We start from the raw sequence: 16405 nt of genomic DNA, 5'->3' as shown, positions 1-16405 counted from the left end.
TAATAGCACGCCTCCTCAACTACCGGGTTCGAGACGCTATCCTGCAGATGGCACGGGCCTCCGGCCCAATCACATATAACGGCTATAGAGTGGGTTTTTTCCCAGACTATACCAAAGAGGTCCAGAAGGCCCGCCAGTCATACGACTCTGTCAAGAGGAAACTTCACTCATTGTCAATTAAGTTTGCTCTCTTCTTCCCGGCGATACTCAAGGTCCACCACGAGGGCACGACCCATTTATTCCACAATCCCAAAGAAGCATGGGACTGGCTTGAAACACAGATCCTCAATGGGCCCATGGCCCGACGCTCGCCCTCCGGACCGCCTGCGCGCAAACCCGGGCCCAGGCAGCGCTCGCCACCCTTCACCCAGACAGACCCGGAAACCGTATCGCCACAGCATCCCACCCAAAACACCACTGAGAACGGATGAGGTCTGGGCAGCACAGAACCGAACTGGCTACGTGACAACACGGAAACTACAATATTGCGGCCGCCACCGTTCAGGTACGCAGTCTCCACAAGGGCTACCACCCTAGGTCGGGTCATCCCGACGCAGTTTAAGTTCACCAAGTTATAAGTTCAATGTTTGGGCGACAGGTGCTCCCAGTTGGGGGTGGGGGGGAGAAGTACAGGGTGGGGGGAGTTTTGGGGAACCGAGGAAACGGAATCACAAGAAAAGAAAGATGGAAACCAACGAGAACAGACAAGGCAAACAAATACTGTTCTGGGCCAGGACCAGAGACACAAGTCTCTACCAGCCTTCAGGCGCTCCAGTGCGAAGCGGCCCCCGGATGTCCCCCCCCCCCCCCCCGAGAGGAAAACGACACACGTCCCCGAGGGGAAAAATGCAACAGTCACTAATCCTCCCTGGTACCACACCAAATAGACTCACGCAGACAGGATGAACTCCAACAAACTGACAATGCTGTCCTGGAACGTCAATGGCCTCGGCTCTAGCATAAAGCGGAGACTGGCGCTCCAGTACCTAAACCAACACTCCCCGGACATTGCCCTTTTAAACGAAACGCACTTGATAGGCACAAACGCCAACTTTTTCAAAAGGTCCAACTACTCGAATGTCTACCATGCCGGATTCACGAAAGGAGCCAGGGGCACAATGATTCTCGTTCACAAGAGAGTCCCTCTCCAGATTAGGAAGATCAAGGCGGACCCCCGGGGTCGCTATGTATTGATGCTAGCGGACATCTGGGGCGAGAAATGGGGCCTGGCAGCAATCTATGCCCCCCCACGCTGACGAAAGAACTGCTAGCCGAGCTTCAGAGCTTGCTCCTGGAGGAGGCGGCGGATGTGTGGGTGCTCGGAGGGGACTTTAACGAAGTAATGGACATCACAGTCGACAGAACCTATAGGCGAGCTGGAACAGGTCCCACCTTCACGCCGCTCGCCAGGTTCGCCGAGGCTTCAGGAATGGTGGACGTGTGGCGCACACTTCATGGAGACGAGGCAGGGTTCTCCTTCTACTCAGGTGTCCACAAATCCTTCTCCAGGATCGACTACGCCTTCGTCCCCCGCAACATGACCCACAGGCTTCTCAACGCTGCATTCCTCGCGAGAGGAATTTCGGACCACTCCCCGCTTCTTTTAACTCTCAAAAAATCCTCCTGTAGCCCGTATCGTAATTGGCGCCTAAATACATACCATCTCCGCCTCCCTGAAATTGCGGAGGAGCTAGAAAAGAGGACAACGGAATACTTTGAAATTAATGAGGGCTCGGTGGACTGCCCGATCTCGATCTGGGAGGCATACAAAACAGTCTTACGAGGGGAGGTTATTTCCACGGTTTCCGCCTACCAACAACGCCAAGTCCAGAAGATCAGGGAAGCGGAAACACGCGTCCTGGAATGTGAGCGACAAATCCTTATACAAAACACCCAAGAAACAAAGGAAGCGATGCTCACGGCGCAAGATGCCCTCAATAACCTGTCCCTAGACAACGCACGAACTGCCCACCAATTAGTCCGGAGCCAAATATACGAAGGGGGCGACAAAGCAACAAGACTCTGGCCTGGTTGGAGAGACGCGAGCAAAGCAGGGGACACGTAAGGGCAATCAGATCGCCGGATGGGACATTGTTGACAGAAGACCCGGATATCGTCGAGGCATTCGCCACCTATTATAAAAATCTCTATACCCCACCTATTGGGAATCCATCAGTTGAACCCTCTCGATACCTCGACCACATCGAGATTCAGATACTCCCACAGCACCAATCGGATCTCCTGAATGCAGACATCACTGACACCGAGGTACAAGAGGCACTGGCACAACTCCAACCCGGGAAAACTCCGGGCCCTAATGGGTTCCCAACCGAAACGTGGAAGTGCCTCGGTGGCATGCTACCTGTCCACATGCACCGCATGTTTCTACGCAGCAAGGAACTAGGAGCCCTTCCCCCAGACCTCAGGAAGGCATGCATAGTTGTCATACATAAGCCTGGGAAACCCCCGGAGGAATGCGCCTCCTATCGTCCGATATCCTTGATCAATGGCGAAGCGAAGGTTCTTGCCAAAACACTCGCTAACAGGCTGCTGCAAGTGATCGAGACCCTCGTCCATCCGGACCAATGTGGTTTTATGCCCAATAAATCAACTCGGATGAACCTACGCAGAGTCCAATTGGCACTGTCCAGGGCAAAGGAAATACCAGCCCCACTCGCCCTCCTGGCGGTGGACTTCGAAAAAGCTTTTGACTCTGTGGGGTGGGATGCTTTGTGGGAGATCATGGCTAGGATGAACCTGGGGCAGACATTTGTATTCTGGGTAAAATTTTTATATGCATCCCCGGAAGCCACGGTGAGGGTGAATGGCAGGTCCTCCAAACCTTTCCCCCTGGGGCGGGGCACGAGACAGGGATGCCCGCTGTCTCCACTCCTCTTCCTCCTTGCCATCGAGCCACTAGTGATTGAGCTTAGAGCCAACACCAACTGGACTGGTTTCGCCTGGCCGGGAGGGGGAGAAGACCGTCTTTCGCTCTATGCGGACGACCTGCTCTTATACCTCAGTAACCCGAGTATCTCATGCCCGGTGGTCTCCCGCATACTCAGGGAATATCAGTACTTTGCAGGCCTGAAGGTTAATGAGGCCAAAACCATCTTCTTCCCGATCCAGGGTGGCGAATTGGCGATCCCGGAGACCTGCCCATATCACGTCTCTATCAGGGAACTCAAATACCTGGGCATACGGCTTGACCCGACGCTTGATGGGTTCCCCCGGCTTAATATACAACCAGTCATAGAGCGGTTCAACAGAGACACCCCCCATTGGCAATCTCTTCCCCTATCGCTAATGGGCCGGGCCGCATTATTCAAAATGATGACCCTTCCCAGACTATTGTATGTCCTCCAAATTGCCCCATTCCCCATCCCCCGAGAAACATTCGCACTCATTGACAAGAACCTCCGCACACTGCTATGGGGCGGGAAACAATCCAGGATCGCCCTTGCTACGCCCCAGAGATCGGTGTGGGAGGGAGGCATCGGTTTACCCTGCATACGCACCTATTACCTGGCCACACAGATAGGGGTGGTGAATGACTGGATCCACGCGGATCCCACACTTCCACACACCCGAATGGAGCTGGAGACCATGTCCCCGCTAACACCGCTCCGAATCCTCTACGCCACCCACGATCAACTCCCGATGTTACCCAAAATGACCCACCACATCCGGCGCGCATGGCGGGCCGCACACAAACTAATCGGCTGGGAAGAACAGCCAACACTGTCGCAACCCATATGGCACAATGCGCTCCTCCCGGAACTAGTGAAAATGGGCCCCTTGGGTCACTGGCTGGCAAAAGGGATACACACATTAGCACACGTGATACAAGAGGGCCGCCTCCTGAGCTTCGAGACCATGCGCGAACAATTCGACCTGGCACCCATGGACCGGTTTCGGCATGCGCAACTGTCCCACGCCATCCGCACCCAATTCCCCGACACTACGGTCGTACCTCCCTGTTCTCCCGTCGAGACCAATATCCTTCCACAGCACATCTCCTCTAGGGTCACTTCCACTCTCTATCAGGCCCTTAACTCATTCGGGGCTACACAACTCGACGGGCTAAGGGCAAAGTGGGAAAGGGATCTGGGCCCCCTGGAACCTGAAGATTGGGTGGAGGCGTTAATGTCCCCCAGAGAAATTGGAATAGAATCCAAGCTCAGACTAATACAGCTGAGGATTCTCCATCGTTCATACCACTCACGCACTGCAATGGCCAGATGGGTGGGGGGGACAGAAGACGGGACATGTGTCCGTTGCAAAACTGAACCCGCCACCTTCTACCATATGATATGGGACTATCAGGCGATACAGGCCTTCTGGGTGGGCTGTGCCAACACAATCTCAACCGCTCTGGCGACACCAATCCCTTGGGACCCCAAGATGATACTCCTGGGCATTGGGGGTGGAGTAGACTTGTCCAAATATGAAAAAATGTTCTTGGCAATTGCACTGGGGGCAGGCAAAAGACTTATTGCGGCCAATTGGGGATCTGCCGAACCACTGAGCCTGAACCGTTGGAGTAATGAGTTGGACAGGTGAGCAACCTTAGAGCGCCGGATCTATAATGCAAGGGGCTGTCCCCGCAAATTCGAAAAAATATGGGGTAAATGGCTAGACGCTCACTGAGACCCGCGGGTGGGGGTACACCGGTAACGCTGCTAGCATTGTTTGCCCACCTGGTCCTATTGTTGTCTTGCGGTCCTCAGCCCTACGGGCCCTGTTGCTATGGATAATTGCCTTCAACGTGTACACTGCTGATTCATGTCTTATTCATGTACGTTTCTCTATGTTATGTTGTTCAAACTCAATAAACGGAGTTTAAAAAAAAAAAAAAATGAAGGAAGAGTACTGGGGACCTAGCTTGTTGAGTCTCAACTTGGAACCAATGAGTAGGAGCTCCATTTTATCATCGTTAAGACATAAACCATGCTTGGCCATGCTGTAGATGTCATTTAGGAGTGTTAAGTCTGTTAGATAGTCGCCTGATAGTGTGATGAGTATTTGCATATTATCCGCGTAGTTCGTATATGATACGCCAAGAACGTCTAGATGATCGAACAAGAGCTTGGTGAATATATTGTAGATATATTGTAGAGTGTGAGGGAGACGCATGAGCCTTGAGGGACTCCACATGTGATTGGGGAGGGGACAGCGGTGGCGAAAACCCTCATTGATCCGTCAGAAAGGAAGGAGTTGACCCACGCTGCTGCTTTGAGGGAGAAGGAGGCCGCTGTCGTGAGGTGGTTGGGTAGAATGTTGTGGTCAACTAAATCGAACGCTGCAGATAAGTCAAGTAAGAGACGTAGAACAGCCTTTCTGCTGTCCCTCGCCACACCCATTTGGATTTTTAGATTCAAAAGGGATGTTTCGGTCCCATGTCTTGGTCTGAAACCTGATTGTCAGAGGCCTAGTAGGTTACTGGTCTCGAGATGATTTTGTATTTGAATATAAGCTGCTTTGTCTAATATTTTTTGTAGAAACAGCTCTGTGGTGATTGGTCTGACGTTGGTGGGAATGTTATCAAAAAACCAAATGTTGATGCTAAGGGACATAACTCAAGCAACTGGGATTTTTGGGAACCATACAGAAGGCAAATGAGGAGTTTATAAAGGATGTGATAAAAGGGCCAAATTCTTTGTCTCCTTTTTTGATTGAGGCTAGACAGATGTCTCCTTGGCACTTGGATGGCTTGAGACTTCTAATAATGGCTTCTACCTCTAGCGTAGTGACAGGTGTCAATTCAATGACTTTGATTTGGTTGAGAGGCGGGTGATGCTGGGAACTCCGATTGGGCTGTATATTGTCAGAGTTGTTAAAAGTGGTAGTGGAGGCTGGGCAGGACCTTTTTGCTTCGATTTTTGATTGAAGTAGTGCGATTTGGTTTAATAAGGCCTTCTGGATATTTGCACACCAAAGGGCATCTTTATTACGTGAGTAAGGAGTGGAGATGGAAGATACCAATTCTTTAAGAATGGTGAAAAGCTCCTTAGTGTTAGATTTGGCGTTAAGGATTCTGTTATTGTAGTTTTCCCTTTTGGTTTCTGGGGATCTGAGTCTGTAGTCAGGTGCTAGTTGATGATGGGTTGAATTAGAGGGACTATACTTTCTAATGGGATGAGGCTGTTTCTCGTTAAGACTGGAGGGGCTTGGTGCACCTTAGATAGGGATTGTTTCTGGTCATGGATTTCAAAGGAGATGACATTGTGATCTGACAATGTGCATGGCATATTGGATAGGATTTTTGTATTGCAGTTAAAGTCTGCTATCCAATCTAGGATTCTGCCTTTGCAGTGTGTGGGGTCTGATATGCGAAATGAAAAGCCTAATTCTGTGATGGCGTTTTCTATAGCTAGGGCATTGGCGTCCAAGTGCAGAATATGCGAGTTAGGTTTGGAATGTTGTGCGAGGAGGCCAGTGATGTCTTCCTCAAAGCAGGAGATTTGGCCTGGAGGTCTGTAATGAATGTGGATAAGAAGTGTGCGCGCAGCTAAGAGGGGAAGTTTAACGGAGAGCAGTTCTCCAGAGGGTAAGGGTGAGCTCAGCTAATGCATTCTCTAATGGCCAAAGAGTTTTCTGGCAATGATAGCGACCCCCCTCCCCCTCTGTTGCTGGTTCTGTCGGTTCTGAAAATACTGAACTCATCTGGGACTGCTAGCATCAGAGCGGGTCCTGCAGTTGGGTGTAGCCAGGTTTCTGTGATTGCTAGGAGATCTAATTTATTTGAGGTGATGAGATCAGAGATGTCTACGGCATGAGCAACTAGCGATCTAGCGTTAATGAGTGCCCCTTTAATAGGGGAGGCATCTGGCTGTGATTGTGCTGGGGAGGCGTTCAGCGTAAGTACTTGTGGTGGCAGAGGCGAATGAGTGAGAGGATCATTGTTGGTATTGTAAGTGCAGTTAAGCGGTGACTGAAATTCAAGCGGATTCTATCGGATACACCACCCCGTATCCCCAAAGGGGTCAGCGTCGTGGGAAAGGAAGGGGCCGGAACTCTACTCCCAGAGGCTCCCGCCCTCAAGTTCAAGCTCGGGGGCCCGTTAACATCATTCCTTCAGGCATGGAAGGGGATAACTACAGACCAGTGGGTGCTGAAGACCATGGGCCCACGGTTACTGTATAGAGTTCAGCCGGTCCCAAACATTCAGACCTCCACGTGCAAGACGACTGATGCCAGACCATCTGCGTATCCTTCAAGAAGTCAATAAACTACAAGAAAAGGGATCCATAGAGGTCGTACCTCTTTCACAGGTAAACATAGGTATTCAGTGTACTTCCTAGTACCCAAAAAGGATCTCACCATGCGCCCTGTATTAGATCTGCGCCCAGCGAACAAATTTGTAAATCCACAAAAGTTCAGCATGGTCACTCTGCAGGAAGTAATTCCCCTGCTCTCACAGGGGGATTACATGCATGGCAACACTGGACATGAAAGATGCATACTTTCATATTTCAATGTTGCCGGCGCACAGAAAATACCTCAGGTTCATGATACAAGACAAACACTATCAATTCAAAGTACTACCCTTCGGAATAGCCTCCGCAGCAAGGGTATTTACAAAGGTACTAGGAGTGGCAACAGCACACCTGCGCAGGCAATCTATCCCGGTCCATCCTTACCTCGACGACTGGCTCATAACAGGGGACTCTTACGAAATCTGTCTGTCAAATACCCAAAGAACGAAAGATTTTTTATTCCGTCTGGGATTCTCCATCAATGAGAAGAAATCTAGCCTAGTCCCCAGTCAGGTCAAGCAGTTCCTAGGGGCTCTAATTCGAACAAAGGACAGCCTCATCTTCCCCTCCAACGAGAGGGTCCAAAACATGCATTTCAAATCCCTCAATATGTAACCAGTCGAGAGGTGACGGTACGCAAGGCTATGCGACTGCAGGAATGATGGAGTCATGTATTTACTTGGTTCCTCATGCGCGCTTGCGCATGCGTCCAATGCAGGAGTGGTTCAACAGCCAGTGTTGTCAGGCCAGCGGACAATGGGACGATCTAGAGGTTGTCTCGCCAGCCCTCGTTCTCTCCCTACGGTGGTGGTCGAGGGACAACCACTTGAAGGGGAAATCTTTCACCACCCCCGCAGTGGAGGCCACTCTAACTACAGACGCATCTCTCACATGTTTGGGGAACTCACCTGCTTCAACAAACAGCGCACAGAGTTTGGTTGTCAGACATAGCATCCAACCACATAAACCTGTTGGAACTATTAGCAGTATTCAAAGCACTGAAAGCTTTCCAGACACAACTGCAGGGAAAGACAGTCCTGATCCTCACAGACACCACCACGGCCATGCACTATCTGAACAAACAAGGGTGCACTCATTCTCCAGGGCTGTCCAAACTGTCCCAGAACATTTGGAAGTGGGCTCTCAAACACAACATGTTCCAGGGGAACTCAATGTTCTGGCAGATGAACTCAGCAGAGATTTCCCACTACCCATGTAGTACGAATGGCGATTACACAAAGATATCGTCTCCAACGTTTTCGCAGAATGGGGCTTCCACGAGATCGACTTGTTTGCAACTCTGGAGAACGCTCAATGCCAAGATTACGCCTCCAGGTACCCCCAAAACCGTTCTAAGGGGAACAGACTCTGGATAACAGTCAGGAAAATGTGTTTACGCCCCTACCACCCCTACCTCCCCCCCCCCCCCGACTCCCCTACTCAACAGGATAGTGCACGAGATGCACCAGTAACCAGTCAATATGATATTGGTGGCCCCCATGTGGGCTCGCAAACCCTGGTTCGCTCATCTGATGGAGATGTCTCTATCTCCTCCAATGAAACTGCCTTGCCCGTACAACATGTTGTCGCAAGACAAAGGGGAGACTCTTCACCCATGCCCACAGACATTGAACTTAGCCGTCTGGCTCCTGAAGTCAGAGTTTGGGCACCTGCAACTCCCTCAGAGATGTATGGACATACTCAGGGAGGCAAGAAAACCTAACACTCGATATTGCTATTCCAGTAAGTGGGAGCGGTTTGTCATCTGGTGCAACTTGAAGAGCATCAATGCTCTCCCACACTGTTTGTTTTGTACCGGACTCATTTACTTGACTCAGGTCTGGTCTTTAAATCTCTAAAGGTTCACTTAGCTGCTCTTTCAGCCTACACTACATCACAACAGAAGGTGTTGTGGTGGAAGATACCATTTATTAAGGCTTTCATGGAGGGAGTAAAGAGAATTCACCCTCCCATTTCAAACCCGGCTCCCGGATGGGACCTAAATGTGGTGTTGACTAGATTTATGGGGTCTCCCTTCGAGCCCATGCATAGAGCGAGTCTTAAAGATCTCACCTACAAGACTGCCTTTTTAACAGCTGATACTTCCATTAGGAGAGTAAGTGAACTACAAGAGCTCTCAGTGTTAGACCTCTTTGTAACAGTTCACAGAGATAAGGTGGTTCTGCGCACTCACCCTAGGTTTGCGCCTAAATTAATTTCCAAGTTCCATGTGAACCAATTCATAGAACTACCAACGTTCTTTCAAAACCCTTCAAACACGGGAGAAAGAAGCCTGCACACACTTGATGTACGCAGAGCAGTCATGTTTTACATAGAAAGAACTCAACCACTAAGAAATACAAATCAGTTTTTCGTTTCAGTGGCAACAGATAGAGAAGGAGACCCCGTCTCCAAAGCCACTATCTCTAGGTGGATAGTCAAATGCATCACACTCCGTTACACTCTTGCTAAGAGAGAACTGTCCTTGAAGCCTAGAGCACATTCTACTCGAGGCACTGGGGCATTCATTGCAAATGTTCCCCTCGAGTCCGTTTGCAAAGCGGCAACCTGGAGTTCTGTACACACCTTTACAAAGCACTATTGCCTAGACACTCATTCTAGTTCTGATTCTCAGGTGGGACAAGCAGCACTAAGACATCTTTTCACTACTGTTCCTTCTCACAACCCACCTCCAACTCCGGGTACTGCTCGCTAGTCTATGCGCAGCATGTGATTCTAAGCAGATTAACAAGCATCAGAAGACATGCATTACTTACCGTAAAAGCATTTCTGATGGTTGCATCCGCTTATATTCACACGCGCCAACCCTTCCTCCCCGCTCAGATGGAAGGAACATAGATGTCTTACTACTTCTCTCTTTCAGTACTCACTCACGATGGTCATAGGCTCCCTCACGGCTGGAAAAAAACAATCTGAGGGACCTCGATGCGCAAGGGATTTTGGGTACACTACACGTCACGATGGGAATAGTGTTACAGGCACGCCCATGTCGACGACCCCTTTCGATTCTCGAAAGACAAGATGCAATACTCTGTGGTGACCACTGGATGTCGGACTATATGCACACCATGTGATTCTAAGCAGATTAACAAGCATCAGAAGCATTGATATGTGTTGGTGTGTGTATTGTGTATCACTGCAACTACAAGATTGCTGCTACTATGTTACGGAGGTAACAGGCATGGCTATGCAAGATTGTTGCTACTATGGTACGGAGGGAACAGGCCTGGCTAGACAGGGTAATGCAGTAGAAGATGGGCGCTAGGTAAGCATACAGTGCTGCTGCTAGCGTACAGAGGTAACAGGCACGTACAGTATAATAGGTTAAAAGGCAACGTGCCTCAGTAAGGTGGTGAGACAGGTTGGTCGCCTATGTAAGCATAAAATCATCAGCAAGATTGAAAACGTTAAGCATGGACCTGTGTACATATAGCATGAATCGGTAGCGTGATTTGGAGCATTAAGCAAGAGCTAAGAGGAAGGTTACAGAAATGCGGTGGGAGTTACAGGTAATGAGTCGGCGCCGATGGCGCGTAGGTGCTGTGAGGGCGCACGTAGGTACATTTATGTTGACTCGATAAGGGGTGCAGCGTTTCACGGCTTATCTTGCCAAAAATTGAATACTAGGAGGATCGCGAACAGAGGTGCTAATGCGTTAGTTCTAACAGTCGGCAAATGAAGCAGAAGGCGAACAGCTAATCATGCTAGGTTAGGGTCAAGCGCACTGATTAAGACGTTTGCAGTGGTGTGATTGAGGTGGTAGTGCACAGTCAATAATAGTGGGTAATATGGGCAGTGTACTCACATAGGCAGAAGCAACAGAGTCAGTTCTGGGGGCCAGTGGCGGCTGGGCAGAGTGACTGGCCCAAGACCAACCCAAAAGGCACAGACAGGCATTTCAGATGCGTGCCGGTTTCCGCCTAATGGCTTGGTGCCAATCACAATTGACTTGAGTTAGAGCCAATCAGGAAGCATTAGAGAAGCAGACGATGAGGCATCTAGTGGAGTGCACAGAGTAGGGTGATCATTAAGTAGTATGCCGTTCTGTGCACAAAGTAATACTGCCGTGGTAATCGGGGTGGACGCTCGGGCGAATCAGTGATGGAGCTTCATAGAACGACTCTACAGCATGTCGTTATGAGCAGCTAGTAAATGCTGCAGGAAGTATGGGGCTTGCAAGCCTACTTCACTGGGTCACACAAGGGCTGTGTAACCCCTGGCGAAATTGCAGAGTGGGGAGGGGTTGATCGACGGGCGTCAGAGGCGCTGGTCCAGATGAGAGAGGGCTCCTGCCCTCTCACAGGCAGCAGACGTGGGTGGAATGGGCAGCCACAGGCAGAGACGGGCCCTTTTGTTGCGGCCCTTCTGATGCGTGCCGGCTTTGCATAGGGCTTGGAGCCAATCACTATTGGCTTGAGTTGGGGCCAATCAGGAAGCGTTGGAGAAGCAGACGATGAGGCATCTAGTGGAGTGCACGGAGTAGGGCGGCCATTTTGTAGTATGCTGTTCTGTGCACAAAGTAATACTGGCTTTGTGATCACAGGGAGTCAAGTCCAATCAAAACACAGTTGTTTTCCCAATATGGATTTGAAAGCGAGTCATCGGAACATTTTCATTTCAAATTTACAGAACTCGGAATAAAACATGAAACCATAAATATTATATGTTCTTTCAATGCTTATGTACATAAACAGTTTGAATGGCTCTAATCTATGTATTTAAACATTTTCGTTTCAATACAAAACATAATATACTAAGCTCTTGACTGTGCGCAATTACTGAAAAGTTAAAAATGTTTATGCCAACGTTCACATAATCACTGTGGACAAAGAATATCCGATGGCAGGTGAGTGGCTAGATGGAGTAGCAAATATACATCAACAAAATGACATATCAATAGATAGGTGAGAAATAAGATAGATATTGTTATTGAGGTTTCAAATAAAGTGATGCACAGGAATGCTCTCATAAGAATGAATATGTGATTTCAACCAATTGGAAGCATCAACCCCTTTTTATTTTCATGTAGTATTAAACAATAACAAGTAACATACAATGATACAACAAGGTCACCTTGGGATTCTAGTGACATTTATAAACCAGTCAGACTCCAGGTTTATGTAACCAGTGTTCACTGACAGCAGAATCAGACCCTCACACAGCTACATACTGCATAGCTCTCATATTAGGTGTATGTTGTACTTCACAAGCTGGATGTAACACTTTTACCGCGGTCGGACGGAAAGAAAGACCGGATTTAAACAGTACCTTAAATGAAGAAGGAGGCTGTAGCTGAGGCAAAAGGTCCTGGCAGATCCGGCAGGCTCACGGTTCCTGAAGCGACTGTCGGACTGACACAAAGTAGGAAGACTGGATGGTGCTGCACTGCCCAAGGAAGAAACCAGCAGCAGAGCACCGCAACAAATAAAAGGTCCGTTCCTTAAAACCCAAACCGGGTCCGAGCATCCTGGCTATCCGGTTTACTGCAGCTGTGCACAGCAAATTCGACCAGGGGAGGGAGGTCTTGCTTGGTGTTTGGCGAACTGGTTGGTCCCACCAGCTCAAGCGAAGAAGATTCCTTGGAGATCTTCTCTGTCATCGAAGTTTGGAGATTCGGACCTGCAGCAGGGCTTCACCGCAAGGTTCAGTCGTGGTAGTGGTCCTCTTTCAGCTTCTCTTCGGTTCTCTCGATCCAGTGGTAAGACTGCCTTCCTAGTCCCAGAGACCTCCTTTTTATGCAGTTTTCCCCCATTCATGCAGCCTGGCTGTCAATCACAGCAGGGTGGCTGTCCTGGCAGGACAGTCACCTAGCCAATCAAATAGGAGTGCTACTTGGGTTACCAAGGGAACCCGTGGCAGGGGTCCTAAAACTCCTCCCTCACATCCTGCCTACTGAGACATTCAGGCGCCTAAGGCGGGTTTCTGTGCAGAAGCCCACCAAAGGACGGTGAACGAAGGAACCAAACCTGGTTTGGCGCGCAGAGTAAAACACGAGAAAGACCTCTACAAAAAGAAATGATGAATAAACACAACCGGAACCAAATTAAAGTAAATGTGGTCCAGCGGATTTAAGTTTGAGGCTACTAACGTAGCCTAAAACAGTACCAGGGCTATTTAAATAAACCGCGGTAGGAAAAATATGGTAGATACCACTGCCACCAGCCAAATCTTAAAGAAAGGAGAACGAAATAATGTTCCATGAGAGACAGACAAAAAGGGATAACTATTAACCCTTTCCAGTACTCTATGTAAGATAGGTTGTACTGGGTCTGTGAGTTTAAAAAGACTAATAAAGTCAATGGCAACTTTACATGTTCTGGGAGACAGTAGTCAGTCCCAGAATATGGAGCTTCAAGTGGGAAGTCTGAAAAAGACAACCCTGTGTCACTGCACTAAAGGTGCTGTGTAACACACATTAAAAAGATGATGCCTATGGAGTAGGTGAAGCTCCACAGTCTATGAACACAAAAATGTTAAACACACACAGCAAAACACATAAGAGTGGGGGAAAAAAAGGCTCACACTCTTACCAGGTGAGAAAAAAAAAATCCTAGAAATCCAGCAAAGCCTCTGAGGGACTCAGTAGGTAAGGGAAATTAGCCATTCTGGAGAATTCTCCCTAACAGCCACTTTGTAGTGTTGGGGTCCGTGAATGATGCCATGAGACAGGAAGGACGCGGGAGCCAGCGGGCAGTAGGATTAGATTATTTAAGCAACAGGTTAACTTTTCTCATTTTAAATGTAACGTTTATGTTACAAGGACAAACTTACCTTTAATTGCTGGTGGCAGTGAATCTTTTTATTAATTTGGTGCACCGTTACCGTGGGCTGTTTGCACAGCCCCGGTAAAGGCACCCATGGGTGCTCATTTTACCAAAATGGCCAGTCTTCTTTTTTTGCCATTTTAGTGTTCCTTGTCCTTTCTTTTTCCTTCCCCTGACCTCCAGGGTGAGAAATTCCTGTGTGTTAACTGTATCTTCAGCAGGAGTCCTGTGGACTCCCCGCCCAGGCTCCAGAGTGAAGGCAGGAAGCGAGGGAGGAGTCCAAAACGTCAAAACCCCTTTGTCTTCTAGCTGTCCTGAAAGGATTGTCAAGGCCCTCCACCCACCCCCAAGTTTGAATGTTGCAAGGCTGTTTCATTGGCTGGGTTCCTGCATAAAAGTCTGATCCTGGAATCTGAAGAGGTAGTCGACCACTCGAACCAAAACCAAAGAGGATGATTAAGGAAACGGGGCTGAGACTCTTTCCAGAAAGCGGACAGCCTGCTGTGTAACCGAACCCTGCTATACCCCTTCCTTCCAATCGACCTGGGGACCCCGAAACAGACGACCCCAACCCAGATCTTGGCGAGACCCACTAGACTCAAGGAGAACTGCATTTTGAGCCATCCCACGTTGTGCTGCGACCTTGTGGGGCTGCAAAACCCCAATACCCTGGCACCTCGAGCCATTGTGCGGTGCACAGTCTCCTGAATTCCGAATCTTGCAGAAACTTTGTGGGCATCCTGCTGGACCTCCAGAGACGTGAATAGAGTCCCCTCATCAGAGTGCTGGACCTTGCAAATGACAAGAATCCGACCTGCCATAGTCTGTCTTTTTTGTGCTCCTGAAAAAGGCACCAAATCCACAGAGCTGCATACAGTGACAGGGAAATTCTTGCTTGAAGCCTTCTTTCATGATCCCTGCTGCAAAAGTCCTTCCAAAGTCCTGTCTTCCATCTTCTAGACAAAGGAATCCATCGACTGGGATTTTGGCTGCATATCCTGAAGTGTTCCTGCTGCAACATTTCTTCTGTGCTGAGGTACTGTGGTGGCTGGGGTATTTACTTACCTGTAGTCTCTTATGATTCCTTTGGATCCTTGGGTGCTACTGTGATTGGGAGGTCCATCGTCTAGTACACCCAGGCCCACTAGTGGAATCCTCTGAGTGTGTCTTCTCTGAAGTCCCTGGACCGTAAATAACTTTCATAGTGAACTACTTACTTGTTTGCCCAGTCTTCCTCAGGAACTCTGACTTTGCCTGCAACTGAGCCCTATCTTAACCGGCCTACTGCTGGCTCCTAGACCACTAGGGTCCCTCTTCTGCCTCGGAGACAACTCATGTACTACAATTGGGAAGGGCTAGATAATTTAAAGGGCCTGCCTTGAAAAGTAGAACACGTGTTGAAAAGTGTCCTTACTTGTAAAAGAGTTAGTTGATAATTTTAGACTGTCAGAGTGAGTAGTTACAAAACATTATTACTTACCTTACATATTGTCTGCCATTCTGAAAAGTATATATAGGATTTACTTAAATGCCTTCTTAAATAAGTTTTCTCAAAGTCTTAATTTCCTTAGAAACTGTCACGCCATTCTAACAGAAAGTCGATAGGTTAATGTACTCACCTGTGAATTGTGTTCCCATCTTCCCAAAAGTAATGCTCCTGGTTTCACTTTTTGATTTCTATTCGGTTCAATGTATGAGCCCCAATGACCCAAAGAACAAAATGTGTCTCTTGCTTCCCCTGACTTGCTATAAAGCCTATCCAGAATAAGTCTGCCTAGGTCATACTTACCTTTTAGGTTGCTGGTAGCTCCTTACAAGATTATATGGGGTTCACTTACCTTGCATAGCTGTGTGTTATCCTAAAATAAGTTAGAATTATTGCTTCCCTTAGTATATGAACTGAAAAGCAACTAATTGAATATTACACCACAAGGTCCAACTCCCTTAAAATAACTGTGCTATCCTGAATCAGAGTTATAGGTTTATACTGTTCCAAGAATAGGTGTGCCCTATACTCTAAAGTACACTGTCCAGTTGACTTACTATGTGATTTCTTGCCAAGTGTCAGAGTACAACTGTTAGGGTCTATTACCCTTGTATTACTGTAGGTAATACAAAAGTAACTATTGGTTTTGACTTCCCTAGAAATTCTGTTAGGTGTTCCAAATAAGGTTATATGCTTTGGTCTGTGCACCTTCAAGAATAGGGTTGTGTTTTTATAATTGTGCTTATATATAATCTGATGGTACTCATTTCCCCTAAGATTTATCTGGGCCTACTTGTATTTGAATAAACCATTTATTTTTTACAATACATAGTGTGTCAGTGTTTCTTTGGACCATTTGTATTACAATTTCTTTG

General features: G+C 48.3%; 1 protein-coding gene across 5 annotated transcripts in view; it reads right to left on the bottom strand.

Annotated features, from left to right (window-relative positions):
• The window catches only part of FANCD2 (FA complementation group D2), a 2923540-nt gene that overhangs the window by 2726930 nt on the left and 180205 nt on the right, over positions 1-16405 (bottom strand). The window lies entirely within an intron of this gene.

The sequence above is a fragment of the Ambystoma mexicanum genome, chromosome 2p, assembly GCF_040938575.1.
Source record: "Ambystoma mexicanum isolate Mex_15411 chromosome 2p, UKY_AmexF1_1, whole genome shotgun sequence".
Lineage (NCBI taxonomy): Eukaryota > Metazoa > Chordata > Amphibia > Caudata > Ambystomatidae > Ambystoma > Ambystoma mexicanum.
The sequence above is the reverse complement of the archived record's forward strand: the minus strand, read 5'-3'. Positions and strand labels throughout refer to the sequence as shown.